We start from the raw sequence: 12242 nt of genomic DNA, 5'->3' as shown, positions 1-12242 counted from the left end.
GATGTCAGAATCTGTATCATCCACACCTGATACACAGCTGGAGTCTTTGCTTTCTGGAGAAGTTTCATCAGCAACAGGTCCAAAGTCATCGTCTTCAACTTTTGTAAAAGATAAAAAAGCAAGAAAAGAACCCGTTGGTGCTGCTAACTCACCTTGCCTTGGTACACCGGCAAAGAAAATGAAGCTTCAGCTGGCAGCCTCACAAGCTGAACGTCTCTATCAGATGGTAGAGGTGTTAATGAGTGAAACTGGTGCCCTTGCCCGACAGATTGACACATCTGTGGTACCTGAAGCTGAAGCCCAATTCTCCTTTCTGATTAGAGTTTGTGCTTTGCAGCAGGTGGCTCTAGACTTGTCCTTTTTTGCAGATGAACTAGAACATTATGCGCCCTTTCGTGTAAACAATAAGATTCTTGCACAATACTAAAGCATGCATGTCATTGGACACCTTTGAAGACTCTTACATCAGACAACACTTTAAAGGGTCATCGTACAATCTCAGAGATCAATTTTAGGGGGTGAGATTTGAAAAATAAAACATATATATCTAAGTAGGAAGCATACATACAACCACATCGAACTTCAAAGGAGTTAGTCATGAACTTGGTCCAAAACAGAAAGAGACTCCTAGAATCTCTGATTGACGTGCACTTAACATCAATTTATTATACTCCTAAACACCTCAACGCTGGTAGGGTGGAGCTGTTGATGGCGACAGTGACGACAACGGGTCTTACCACATCTTGTATACCTGCTTCAACTCATGAGCAAGTCTGCTAAAGAACATTTAATCTTATAGCCAAACTTGAAAAGAAATATCTTACAAACTGTCTAGCAAATTAGCTTTTCTGCGAGCTAGTCCAAAATCAGGGTAATATATAAAGCCCCTGAAATGTTATACATGCTCTACAGAGTTACAGGCCGAGTAGCTAATTTTGCCAACGTAATGAATGCTAATGATCTAGGATATAATAATAGTGAGAATGTAATCACTAATTGTAAAATTAGAAATACAATTAGCAGGCCAAATACATGGTAACAGTCACTGAAATATTGCGCAAAAAATAGCAAATCTTATAACACTACTAGTATAGTGCCCGTGCTAACGCTACGGCTTCATTCAGGGATGTACATGGAAATAACCAAACAACGATTTTTTTTTCCAGAGTTCAACTTTCACACAATTATATATGACCATGTATATACAATCCGAGAAACACTTACACGTAACAAGGCATAATAAAGTTATTTCTCGCATTAACCATATAATTTACAATATGCCTAAGTCCTTAAACATGTTTTGGAGATCTTCATGGCCACTTCATGCAAACTTCATCCCAAATAATCAAAGATGTCGTACCAAGCTTCTTAAAGTAGATATAGCTTCTTAAAGTAACTCTATAATTCACTTTTGATAAATGAAAGAAAAAAATGTATTTGATCTTTTTTTAAAATTAAATAGTAGATATAGTCGTAAATATATGTGCGCAACCGTGATGGATATTTATCTGGTTGTTTCTTGGTTTCTCCCTCTCTCCCATCCTGTTTTTCTTTCTTCAGATGATTTTCAGGTATTAGAAAGCTAACTAATGAAAATTATTGGACAAAAGAAAAAAAACATTTCTTCTTGGCATAATCAACTGATTTATTAAATAAGTTTTAAGTACTCCATCTGTTTTAAATTATAAGTCGTTCCAGCTTTTCTAGATACATACTCCCTCTATTCTAAATTATAAGTCGCTTTGACTTTTTTTGTTCATCCATTTTGCTATGTATCTAGACATATTATTATATCTAGATGCATAACAAAATGGATGTATCAAAAAAATCAAAGCGACTTATAATTTGGAATGGAGGAAGTAGTTTTTACTATGTATATAGACATAATGTATATTTAGGTGCATAACAAAAGCTATATATCTAAAAATTAGAACAAAACTAATTGTCTCTGGCTTGTGTGTTCTATTTCATAATGTCCTTTTATTTTCATAATCACGTGTCAAGTCGGTTCGTTTATTTTGTAAACTTGGTCGGGGCATGTAGTGTGTTACTTTTATAACACGGTGGTCTAACTTCTCTCTTTGTAACACAGTGGTCTAACTCCTCTCTTTGATACTAAATGTGCTAAACCTCTTCATCGATCTCCTCTCTGTGGGCCCAGACTGTAAGTGACCCGTTTTGCTTCCTTGTCCAGGGTGCCGCCGTTAGTATTTTATGAGAAGAAAGGGGTAGACCTTTCCAGGTTTAGACACGCTGCAGATGCTCCACTGCTCGTACTGACGCGTGGGGTCACCAAACCAGGTCCCACGTGTTCTTGACGGAAACATGCGAGTGGGTATGTTGGCAGGTCTGTCGCCATTCCTTATTGACGCAATACCAGAACGACACGAAGAGTTTTGGAAGAGGTGCGTCAGATGGGGCCGGGCTCGGCGTGGGTTTTTCCATTATAATGACAATTCTGGAAATTGCCTTGATCGGAGTCACGGATCCCTCCTTCCTATTTGCATTGATTGACTTCCATATTTGCCTTGATTGACTTCCATTGGTTTCTATTTTACCGTAGCCTGCGGGATGTGTGAGGCGCGCGTTGAGCCTGGGCGGGCGAGATCCAAATAACGTTAGCCATCGGATCAAGTTGAAGCCTGTGAGAAAGGATTATGAGCCATATATTTTAATGATACGGTAATCCTGGGTACAATTTCGTTGGTGCACAATGGTTGTAGTCTCTCAGCGGGGAACTTTTTTTGGGAGACCTAGTATAGTTTTGATTGGTCCCTTATAGAAATTGCCTTAATCGGAGTCACGAATCCCTCCTTCCTATTTGTCTTGATTGACTTCCATATTTGCCTTGATTGACTTCCATTGGTTTCTATTTTACCGTAGCCAACGAGATGTGTGAGGTGTGCGTTGAAGCCTGGGGGAGATCCAAGTAACGTTGGCCATCGGATCAAGTTGAAGCCTGTGAGAAAGGATTAGGAGCCATAGATTTTAATGATACGGTAATCCTGGATACAATTTCGTTGGTGCACAATGGTTGTAGTCTCTCAGTGGAGAACTTTTTTTTTTTGAGAGTCCTAGTATAGTTTTGATCGGTCCTTATGTAGAGATGATATATACTACACCGAAGACACAAGTATTGCTGCTGTAAGACTGCAGTCTGCAGCTCGAGAATGCATCCTGATGTCTCTCATTCTCACACAATGTGGTTAGATTCAAAGCTTGCTGGTGCGTGGGTGGGTGCGTAGAATATACGTCAGGGCCGTTTGCCTTCAGTAGGTTCTACTTCTACCAGTCGATCTCCACTCGAATTACAGCTCTACACTAAATCAACAGAGCAGCCCAGTGTGTAGAGAACTAGAGAAGGGAATGAATGACGATAGTTGCTAGCATTCACATTTCTTTCATGGATCTTGATCTCCCTACATTAATTCCCTTCTGCTTATACAAAAATGAAGTTTTTTTTTTGAGGAAAACTGGAGGGGTTCGCAACCCTACATCACTTTTATTGAAAGAAAAAAGCACAGTTTACAAATTACAAATTCTGAAAGGGAATTACACATATAAAAATGAAGTTGCCAAGCGTGCCGACTGTCAGGAGCTAGCTGAGTGTGACGATGCACAGGGAGGCTTTGATGGCGATGGCGTCCTACTATACCAACCTAGCAACTAAGCCCTTGATTAGTTCCTCAGACAAAACTTTACACCATATCACATCGAATGTTTAGACACATGCATAGAGTATTAAATATAGACTAAAAAAATAACTAATTGCACATATTGCGACTACTTTGCGAGACGAATTTTTTAAACCTAATTAGTCTATGATTTGGCAATAAAGTGCTACAGTAACACATGTGCTAATGATGTATTTGTCGGATACAGTGAGAAGGGGTACCCTAAGCAAGAACCAAAAAACGACTGCTTAGACTTCGTAAAAGTCGAAACCAGCTAAACACCGCTGGCCTCGGCCGATTCTCCGACTCGCCCGAGGCCCCCTCACCGCTGACCTCGGGCGATCCCCCACCAAAGGCCTCGGCCGAACCCCTCTCGTCGCAGGCCTCGGCCGGGCCGCCGACCCTGCGTCTCGCGCGAGGCGGGCTCGGCAGCACTCCGCTGCCTCTTCCTTCACCCGTCCCTCTGACAAAACATCGTGTCGCATTAACTCAGCCAACTGCTGCCCCTGACATCGGCCGCATGCTCGGCACAGTACAGCGGAATGGCCGACGGGACAGGAGGCAGGACTGGGCAGGGGTTACCCGCCACTGTGCTAACCACTATGCACATGGTTGACGCCCATGCCTCACTGTGCTGCCAACTCCTGCTCCGAGAACAACGCAGCGTGGGGAGCCACGTCTGGGCTACTGTGACCTCGGAATCAGTACCCAGGACCAATAATTCCCTCCAAGGCCTCGGCAGTTTGCTTCAGGGGCTCGGCAGCCTGAGGATCCATGTCCGCCGAGCCCCCCGCGATGGCTCAGCCTCGGCATCTGCAGAGCCACAGCTCCCTACGACGTCATCGCACGATGACCAGCACGTCGCCCGGACTGGGCAGGGGTTACCCGCCACTATACTAACCACCATGCACATGGTTGACGCCCATGCCTCACTGTGCTGCCAACTCCTGCTCCGAGAACAACGCAGCGTGGGGAGCCACGTCTGGGATACTGTGGCCTCGGAATCAGTACCCAGGACCAATAATTCCCTCCAAGGCCTCGGCAGTTTGCTTCAGGGGCTCGGCAGCCTGAGGATCCATGTCCGCCGAGCCCCCCACAATGGCTCGGCCTCGGCATCTGCAGAGCCGCAGCTCCCTACGACGTCATCGCACGATGACCAGCACGTCGCCCGCCATGTCCTGCATCAAGCTGTACTGGGGCCCCACGACGCACAAGATCAAGTATGACCGGCGCGTCACTTCTGCACGACAAGGACGGGGCCACTCCATCGACCATACCACAACAGTGGCCGGCTACAGGGTTCGGACACACCACCCCCATTTATAGAGCGCTATGTATGGACGTCCCTGGTTCTCCCTTAGGGTATAAAAGGGAAGGACCGGGACCATTTCTAGAGGAGAAAAGACGAACACACCGATAGAACTACACACTTCTACGCTGCTTGAGAACAACGCCTCAAGCAGCCCGCACCACCCTCGCCGAGACCTGGGGCTAGCTCCCTCTCTCACCTAGCTTGTAACCCCCTACTACGAGCACTCCGGTGCAAGGAACAGAAGATCGATCTCTCAGACTAGACGTAGGGCCTCGATTGCCTGAACCAGTATAAACCTTGTGTCTCTTTGCATCACCATCCAGGATTAGGGGCACGCAGCACAAATTCACTCGTTGGTTGAGGGACCCCCGGTTCCAAAACACCGACAGTTGGTGCGCCAGGTAGGGGGCGCTGCGTGTTAGCTTCATCGTCCCAGCATGACCCGGATGGCAGACCCCATATGACCATTGCGTCTCGGCACCGTAGTTTGGTTTAGGAGCCTAAAGTTCATGTCTCTAGGGCATGAGTACGACATGGTGCTCCTCACCCCTCGAGCCCCACCGTCCGACGATGAAGTCACGCCCCGGCGGCCCAGGCGCAGGCGGCGCCCGGGCGGCCGCTCTCGCCGCGCTCGCCAGGCACGACGCGAGGAAGGCCACCCCGACGCTACGCGAACCCGGGGCGGCACGCCACTCCCCGCCGATATCCTACAACCAGCTGTTGGTATGGGGTCCCTGGCTGGGGACCTGTCTGGCCTGAGCATGGACAAAGGAAAATCACCGGTGGCTCGCGACGATGCCTAGTCGTCTAGCTCCACTCCACCACTCCCTGAAGAGTCGACCCCGGCGGGGCAGAATATGGAGACGGCACCGTCCCCATACCCCTTTGGGTTGAGGAATGCCGCCGCCTCTTATGCCTACACCTACACTGCCGCTCACGAGCACCCCTCGGAACGCCGACAGCGCTTCGCTCTCGACCTGAGCACCCACTCCGACTCCTCGGACGAGGACGAGGCATGGCCCGGGGTGGATTTCTCCGAACTCCACAACCCTGGGGCTTTGCGCCAATTCTTGGCCGCAAGCGACTACTGCCTCGGCTATTCCGACTCCGACGACGAAGGGACTTACGATCCATCTCGTGAGTGCTTCCACGTCAGGCTCGGGATGCCAAGGGCGGGCGAAGAAGACAAGAGGACAGGCAACCATTCCCCGCCCCAGGCAAGGGCGGGCGATGCCACACCTTCGCGTCTTGTAGCCCCGGCGGCACGAAACGAGAATCCCGTCCGCGGGGGGCATCGACGCCCAGACCTGGAGCAGCTCCGCGAGCTTCAAGCCAAGGTCGAACAAGACCGACTCCTTCTGCAACAGCTTCGGGACACTCTCGAGCAGGAGCAGCAAGGGCGCGGTGAGGGCGGAGGAGCCCGAGGGAGGGCCCCACGACGTCCATCACCGCATCAACGACAACGAGGGGGGAGAGCCACCCCCAATCTTTAATCGCGCTAGCCAGAATGTCACAGCGGCTGCGATGCTGGTCCGAGCAATGCCCGAGCCCTCCACCACCGAGGGGCGACGGGTCCGCGAAGAGCTCCGCGACCTCCTCGAGACCGCTGCGGTACAGCAGGCCGAAAGTTCTGCCTCCCACCGGTGCGGAGGCACTTCAGAGCAACCCACGGCGTGACCTCGCTGGGGCCAGGATGCCTCGGTCCGTCCCGAGCCCGCTCGTGCGCCGACGGCCAATGGGGCCCCCTCGGTGCGCGATCGACCTGGAGACCAGCACGAGGCACAAGGCGACCACGAAGTAGTTGGCAGGCGACGGCGCCGTGGCGACGGAGCCGCCCGGGGCTACCACCCACACCGAGGCGGTCGCTACGATAGTGGAGAGGACCGCAGTCCTTCTCCCGAGCCACCTGGCCCTCGGGTCTTTAGTAGAGCCATTCGCAACGCTCACTTCCCAGCCCGGTTCTAGCAACCTGCCAACCTCACAAAGTATAGCGGCGAGACGAACCCCGAGCTATGGCTAGCCGATTATCGCCTGGCTTGTCAGCGAGGCGGTGCGGATGATGACCTGCTCATCATCCGCAACCTCCCTTTGTTCTTGTCAGACTCAGCGCGAGCCTGGCTCGAACACCTTCCTCCCGCACAGATCCACGACTGGCGCGACTTGGTGAGGGTCTTCGTCGGGAATTTCCAGGGCACCTATGTGCGCCCCGGGAACTCTTGGGACCTCAAAGGTTGCCGCCAGAAGCCGGACGAATCTCTTCGAGATTTCATCCAGCGCTTCTCCAAGAAATGCACCGAGTTGCCCCGCGTCGGTGACTCGGAAATCGTCCAAGCATTCCTCTCTGGCACCTCCTGCCGAGACCTGGTCCGAGAATTGGGCCGGAACGTACCAACCACAGCGGCCGCACTCCTCGACATCGCCACCAACTTCGCCTCGGGCGAAGAGGCGGTTGGGGCCATCTTCCCCAACAACGACGCCAAGGGGAAGCAGAAGGACGAGGCCCCCGAGGCCTCGCCCACCCGCATCCCCAAGAGAAAGAAGAAGGGTCGCCCAGGGAAGCAGGAGGTCCTCGAGGCCGTCCACGTCGCCACAGCAGATCGCAGGATTCCCCGAGGCCCCCGGGGCCCCAGGCTATTTGACGACATGCTAAAGAAGCCCTGTCCTTACCATCAAGGTCCGGTGAAGCATGCCCTCGAGGAGTGCACCATGCTCCGGCGTTACTACGCCAGGCTTGGGCTCCCCGACGACGATGAGGCTAGGAAAAGGGGCGCCGGCGAAAGGGACGGCGATAAAGATGATGGGTTCCCCGAGGTACGCAACGCCTTCATGATCTTTGGCGGACCCTCGGCATGCCTCACGGTGCGCCAGCGAAAGAGGGAACGCCGGGAGGTCTTCTCAGTCAAGGTGGCCACCCCCCGGTACCTCGATTGGTCTTAGGAGGCAATCACCTTTGATCGGGATGATCACCCTGATTATGTTCCAAACCCTAGGCAGTACCCGCTTGTCGTCGACCCGATCATCGGCAACACTCGGCTCACCAAAGTGCTCATGGACGGAGGCAGCGGCCTCAACATCCTCTACGTCAACACTCTAGAGCTCCTGGAGCTCGACCAGTCACGGCTCCGAGGCGGTTCCGCACCCTTCCACGGCGTCGTGCCAGGAAAGCGCACACGACCCCTCGGGCGCATCGACTTACCCGTCTGCTTTGGCACTCCCTCCAACTACCGCAAGGAGGTCCTCACCTTCGAGGTGGTTGGATTCAAGGGGGCTTACCACGCCATCTTGGGGCGCCTGTGCTACGCCAAGTTCATGGCGGTCCCCAACTACACCTACCTCAAGCTCAAGATGCCGGGCCCCAACGGCATCATCACCGTCGAGTCCACGTACGAACATGCATACGACTACGACGTCGAGTGCATCGAGTACGCCGAGGCCATCGTGGAGGCCGAGACCCTCATCGCCGATCTCGACCAGCTTGGTAGCGAGGTTCCCGACGCCAAGCGGTGCGCCAGGACCTTTGAGCCCGCGGAGGCCATCAAGCTCGTCCCCGTCGATCCTGCCGTCCCCGACGGCCGAGGACTGAAGATCAGCGCCACCCTCGACAGCAAATAGGAGGCCGTGCTTGTCGACTTTCTCCGTGCGAACGTTGATATGTTCGTGTGGAGTCCCTCGGACATGCCGGGCATACCAAGGGAGGTCGCTGAGCACGCCTTAGATATCCGGGCAGGCTCCAGGCTAGCAAAGCAGCGTCTGCGCCGATTTGACGAGGAGAAGCGCAGGGCCATCGGTGAAGAAGTGTAGAATCTCATGGCAGCCGGGTTCATCAAGGAAATATTCCATCCAGAGTGGTTGGATAACCCTATATTGGTCAGGAAGAAAAGTGGCAAGTGGAGGATGTGCGTGGACTACACTGGTCTAAATAAAGCGTGCTCGAAAGTCCCATTCCCACTACCATGAATTGACCAAATCGTCGACTCCACTGCAGGATGCGAAACCCTCTCCTTCCTTGATGCATATTCCGGTTACCACCAAATCAAGATGAAAGAGTCCGACCAGCTCGCGACTTCTTTCATCACTCCATTTGGCATGTGCTGCTACATAACCATGTCGTTCGGCCTCAGAAACGCAGGGGCTACTTACCAACGGTGCATGATCCAAGTCTTTGGCGAACACATCGGGCGAACCGTCGAGGCCTACGTGGATGACATTGTAGTCAAGTCCAGGAAGGCCGGTGATCTCGTCGGTGACTTGGAGGTTGCCTTCACATGTCTCAGAGAGAAGGGCATCAAGCTCAACCCCGAGAAGTGTGTCTTCGGGGTTCCCTGAGGCATGCTCTTGGGATTCATAGTCTCGGAACGTGGAATCGAGGCCAACCCAGAGAAGGTCTCGGCTGTGACCAACATGGGCCCGATCTGAGACCTCAAAGGGGTGCAGAGGGTCATGGGATGCCTTGCGGCCCTAAGCCGCTTCATCTCGCGCCTTGGCGAAAAAGGCCTGCCCTTGTACCGCCTCTTGAGAAAGTCCGAGCACTTTTCTTGGACCACCGAGGCCGAGGAAGCCCTCGCCAGGCTCAAAGCACTGCTCACCAACCCCCCTGTCCTGGTTCCGCCCACCGAGGGCGAGCACCTTTTACTCTACGTCACCGCGACGACCCAAGTGGTCAGCGCGGCCGTAGTAGTCGAGAGGCAGGAGAATGGACATGCTCTACCCGTCCAACGACCTGTTTACTTCATCAGCGAAGTGCTCTCCGAGACTAAGACGCGTTACCCCCACATCCAGAAGCTGGTTTACATCATAGTCTTGGCTCGACGCAAGCTGCGTCACTACTTCGAGTCCCACCCGGTGACTGTGGTGTCGTCTTTCCCTCTGGGAGAGATAATCCAAAACCGGGAGGCCTCGGGTAGAATAGCCAAGTGGGCTGTCGAACTCATGGGGGAAACCTTGTCTTTCGCGCCTCGGAAAGCGATCAAATCACAGGTCCTGTCCGACTTTGTAGCCGAATGGACCGACACACAGCTGCCACCCGCTCAGATCCAATCGGAATGCTGGACCATGTACTTCGACGGGTCTCTGATGAAGACTGGGGCTGGCGCAGGCCTGCTCCTGGTCTCGCCCCTCGGAGTACACATGCGCTACATGATCCGGCTTCACTTCGCCGCCTCCAACAATGTCGCCGAATATGAGGCCCTCATCAATGGCCTACAAATCGCCATCGAACTTGGAGTACGACGTCTCGACGTACGGGGTGATTCCCAGCTCATCGTCGATCAGGTGATGAAAGAGTCAAGCTACCATGACCCCAAAATGAAGGTGTACTGCGCGATAGTACGTCACCTGGAGAACAAGTTCGACGGTCTCGAACTCAACCACGTTGCGCGAAAGTTCAACGAGGCCGCGGACGAACTGGCAAAGATGGCGTCGGCACGGGCCCCGGTCCCCCCGAACGTCTTCGCCAGAGACCTCCACAAGCCATCCGTCGACTATGCCTCGGCGACGGAAGAGGGCATATCGGCCGAGCCCAACGCAGGGCCCAAGGCCCCCTCTGCCACTGAGACCCCGCCAGCCGAGCCCGAGGCCATGGCGATTGACGTAGAGCCTCCCAAGGCCGACCAAGGAACGGACTGGCGAGTCCCTTTCCTTGATCACCTCGTTCGAGGAGAGCTTCCTGCGGACAGAACCGAGGCCCGGCGGCTTGCGCGACGAGCCAAGATGTACGTCCTCTACAACGGCGAGTTGTATAGGCGTAGCCTATCGGGTATTCTCCAACGATGCATCACCACTGAGGCTGGCCACTCCCTACTTTGGGACTTGCACGCGGGAGCACTGTTCGCCTAAATGGTCATTTATCCCGTTTAAACACTGTGTAAACGCTACACGGTGGTCCGCTGTTTCCGTTTAATCGCCCGTTTATCCCGTTTAATTGGCCGTTTAGCCCGTTTAATGGGACGTTTTGCCCGAATAATAGCTAAACGATAGGTGACCGACTGTTTACCGTTTAGCGTTTAGGAAAACACTGCGCGGGAGTCTGCGGGCACCACGCGGCGCCTCGGGCGCTCGTGGGTAACGCCTTCCGCCAAGGTTTCTATTGGCCAACGGCGGTGGCCGACGCCACGAAGCTAGTACGCTCCTACGAGGGATGCCAGTACTACGCTCGACAGACGCACCTCCCGGCCCAAGCCCTCCAAACCATCCCCATCACATGGCCATTCGCTGTGTGGGGGCTGGACATGGTTGGGCCTCTGCAGAAGGCACCCGAGGGCTATACCCATCTGCTGGTAGCCATCGACAAATTCTCCAAATGGATCGAGGCTCGTCCGATCACTCAGATTAAATCCGAGCAAGCGGTGCTGTTCTTTACGGACATCATCCACAGGTTTGGGGTTCCTAACACCATCATCACTGATAATGGGACACAATTCACCGGTCGCAAGTTCCTAACGTTCTGCGACGACCACCACATCCGGGTGGCCTGGTCGGCCATAGGACACCCAAGGACGAACGACCAAGTAGAGCGTGCCAACGGCATGATCCTACAAGGCCTTAAGCCAAGAATATTCAACCGGTTGAAGAAGTTTGGCAAGAAATGGCTTGATGAACTCCCGTCAGTCATCTGGAGCCTACGAAACACCCTGAGCCGAGCCATGGGATTCACACCGTTCTTCCTGGTCTATGGAGCCGAGGCCATCCTCCCCACTGACTTAGAATACGGTTCCCCGAGGCTACAGGCGTACAATGAGCAAAGCAACCGCACCGCCCGCGAAGACGCCCTCGACCAACTGGAGGAAGCCCGAGACGTCGCGCTGCTACACTCAGCCAGGTACCAGCAAGCCCTACGACGCTACCAAGCCCGGCGCGTCCAAAGCCGAGACCTGAAGGTGGGCGACCTGGTGCTGAGACTGAGGCAGAGCAACAAGGGCCGCCACAAGCTGACCCCACCCTGGGAAGGGCCGTACATCGTCGCTCAAGTGCTGAAGCCCGGGACCTACAAGTTAGCCAACGAGAAGGGCGAAATCTTCACTAACGCTTGGAATATAGAACAACTACGTCGTTTCTACCCTTAAATTTCCAAACGTCGTTTACATTGTTTCTCGAAATACAATAAAGAAGCGTTCTTAGTTGTTATAATCTTTCGAGGAACCCCCTTATAGATAAGTCGATTGTATAGAACCTAAGGACAGTATGATCGTCTCAAAGGCGAAAAGGCCGGCCGAGCCGTGAGAACGGCCTACGCCTCCGGGCTATGGCAGCTCCCTCAC

Source organism: Miscanthus floridulus, chromosome 12, assembly GCF_019320115.1.
Source record: "Miscanthus floridulus cultivar M001 chromosome 12, ASM1932011v1, whole genome shotgun sequence".
NCBI classification, from domain to species: Eukaryota; Viridiplantae; Streptophyta; class Magnoliopsida; order Poales; family Poaceae; genus Miscanthus; species Miscanthus floridulus.
This window is presented reverse-complemented; position numbering follows the sequence as displayed.